The 3,215-nt window shown below is 38.7% G+C and overlaps 1 long non-coding RNA gene across 1 annotated transcript; it reads left to right on the top strand.

Moving 5' to 3' along the window:
- Positions 1 to 2,015: 2,015 nt before the first annotated feature.
- LOC107989980 (uncharacterized) lies at positions 2,016 to 2,729 on the top strand. The gene is made up of 2 exons (XR_001761519.2): positions 2,016 to 2,650; positions 2,689 to 2,729. It is a non-coding gene; the product is annotated as an uncharacterized LOC107989980 (long non-coding RNA).
- Positions 2,730 to 3,215: the final 486 nt, after the last annotated feature.

The following is a 3,215-nucleotide window of genomic DNA, read 5'->3' as shown; positions in this document are numbered from 1 at the left end:
GAGACATACAAAGACTTAAAAACTGCTAATGACTGTGTTTAATGTGTAGTTTTTTTTCTTTTTCACCAGCTAGTGTCCCAGCTAGAGAACAGCCCAATGACAGGCAAGTTCACTGGATCTGTAAATGATACGTAGTTGTCTGACTCACTGAATGGCCCAAAGGCCCAAAGGCTGAAAATAGAACTACCGGCAATACAATAAGATCCTGGACCAGTGCGAAACAATAACATATTTAACCCTGCAAGCGGCAGCAGAAGGGACCCTTACCCTTTTTACGCTTGTAATTAGATGATAATGTAATAATGTCCAGACCGAAACAGTTCTATTTCTTGTTGCCACTGAGAGGCGCTCTTTTTAACTATGTCTTTGCAACTCGGCAAATTGTCGTTTGCCTGTCCTGTCGGTAATACATACTGTAATTCCGCAGTGTCGGTTTTCATGTGAAACAACCATTGTTTGCCGCCGCGCCACACCCAAACATTTCAAATGATTTTTTTTATCATTATTATACTGACGTCAGGTCAGGGCTGTGCTGGCCAAATTTGAAGCTGTTCCGTTAAGCTAGTGGTTCTTAATTATTTTCGGGTACAGAAATGCTTTTAACGCCCAACCCCCGACCCACAACCCCGGGAATTGAAATAATATTGAGAAACTGATGACATGTATTTTCTTATCTGTACAAGCCACCGTATGAGTTGCTGCCACCTAGTGACTGGAGGCTTGTTATCATTCAAGCATTACAGCAGTGTCCTATACAGGCCATGTACAGCTTAACTTACAGCAGTGTCCTATACAGGCCATATACAGCTTAACTAGATGCCAAGTGGGTCGGACCAGTACAATCATAACATAATTACCTATAAATAACAATAAGTCCATGTTTTCCCCTTTGTTTTCATGCAGTAGTATATGCAACTATATTAAACAATCTCCATATTTAATTAAATCAAATGTATTAAAACATATCATGACCATAAAGTGTTGGTCCATTTTTTTTTTTAACTTTTAACAAAATTATCAAGCGGGGCGGACTGAACTCCCCTAACCGGCCAGGTTTGGTCCACGGGCCGTATGTTTGTCTGCTGTAGATTCTTGTCACATTCGACAGCCAACTATGTTTCAAGGAGACATGTATTGTTTGTTGAGAATTAGGACATTTAATGACATTTGTATGGTGCAGTGTGATTTGGGTGGCGACTGCTGCCCCCGCAGCCCGGTAACGGATAAGCGGATGAAAATGGATGGATAATTGTATATTTTTGACATTCTCACCGCAATATCTGTGATAGTTACGCGATTCAAAGGCAGATTTTTACCTAGGAGATACTTTTTGCCGATATTGTCCAAACATTTAATTTCCGACTCTAATATCAACCAATGCGGATATATACAATTCCTTACCCTCTGGTTGTTCTGGTAACGCTGCAGCAAAAGCTAATGACAGGATTAAGTAAATATTGTGTAAGAGCTAACTCAGGCATGGGCAAACTAAGGCCTGAGGGCTGGACGCGGCCCGTTCAGTTTTTTTAATCCAGCCCGCCAAACTTTTCCAAATGATATAATTTATTTATATTATCGTTATACCTCTGCCCTTTCCCTGCAATATCCACGTTTCCCCAATAGATGGCGTAGCATTTTAGCCTTTATGCATGACTTTTACATATAATTTATCCTAGTTCACATGAAAGCTCCATCTATCTGCTCCTGACCTGGCCCCCCCTGTTCGACTTTACCCCGCGAGTCAAAAAGTTTGCCCGAGCCTGAGCTAGCTGCAATCCATTGGCTCCCTGTACATGGAAATCTTTGATTTGGAAGTTCTTCCCCAAGCACACAAAGCTTTGATCTAATAACTTTATAATACCGTATTAACAATAATTAATTATGTTAGGCCGAAATGCAGGCGTACTTGTGGCTACCAGAATGTTCCGTATAAGAGGAGAACACAAATTGCTGTGCCTCGAATCTGCACGTTTGTATGATGTTCCGTATAAGAGGAGAACACAAATAATTATAATTGGAACACAGTTTTAATAGTGTGTGAATACGTGTGAATTTCATTTAAACACTAACTTAGTTAAAATGATAACATTACTGTCACTACTAACGCAGGAACAAGTACACATTTTTATAAGTGTATACTTCTTTTATGGCTATTCTTAAGTATAATACATACCTTTTCTAAGCCACCAGAGGGCGCACTCACACAAGGCAGCCAACGTTTAACCATTCAAAAGTGTTGGCGTATACACTGTTGTTTAACCAACACTCCCAGGCACCAAAATAAATCAACTGTAGTTCTCTGTTGAGCATAAATTCTTAATTAAACTAATTAAAAAGTCTAGTCGGGTTTCTTTATAGTTGTTGTTGCTTAGAATCCTCTATAGTCATCAGTAATGATCGGTATTCATTTGCTAAATAAACTAATTTAGTTAGACGCTTAAAAATACTGAATACATTAGCAGTTTTAATAGAATGAAACACACGACACGATATGTGCGAGGCTTAATCATAACTGAATGTTTTATTTAAATGGTTTGATAATTTTACATTACAGAAATAAAATTTAAATAAGGAACTAAACAGTCTTAAAACCTCGGAAATATGCAATAAACGCAACTACGAACCTCTTGCTTTTGTACAACGATGTCAGGTGCTTTTCCGTCGTCCATCCGCAGAAGTCGATGTCAGGTGCTTTTCCGTCGTCCATGGAGATCCGCAGAAGTAAAAAAAAAAACAAAAAAAAACCCCAAATAGACTTGAATCAAAGACGACTGTCATATTCAAACACCTGAACGTTTTCAAAGTGTTGTACCTTTAAAAATATTACTCCAACGAATTTAATAACGTTCGTATAAAAAAATTCTCCTTGGCTATTAGCATATAGGCTGTTAGCATATACAACTCATTATGAAACAGCAGTGTTTCAAGCAAATATAATTCGACGCAAATTACCGTTAAATACGCGGAGAAAAAAAAACGTGGAAAGGAACGACACACATCCACGGTCACCATTTTTCCGAATGAGCAAGTCATAACACTACCCTCCCACATTTAATGCGCTTCCAGACATGAGTAAGTGATACAAGACTAGTCGATGTTCACATAAACAAAGGGGTGAACAATAGATCCCTGATGCTCTCAATTTTTATGATCACCCAGAAGACAGATAAACAGTAATCGAACTCTTGGCAAAAAAAAAAAATCGGGCGCATTCG

Source organism: Cynoglossus semilaevis, chromosome 18 (assembly GCF_000523025.1).
Source record: "Cynoglossus semilaevis isolate Cse_v1.0 chromosome 18, Cse_v1.0, whole genome shotgun sequence".
Lineage (NCBI taxonomy): Eukaryota > Metazoa > Chordata > Actinopteri > Pleuronectiformes > Cynoglossidae > Cynoglossus > Cynoglossus semilaevis.
Note: the sequence above shows the minus strand (reverse complement) of the source record. Positions and strands in the feature narration are given on the sequence as shown.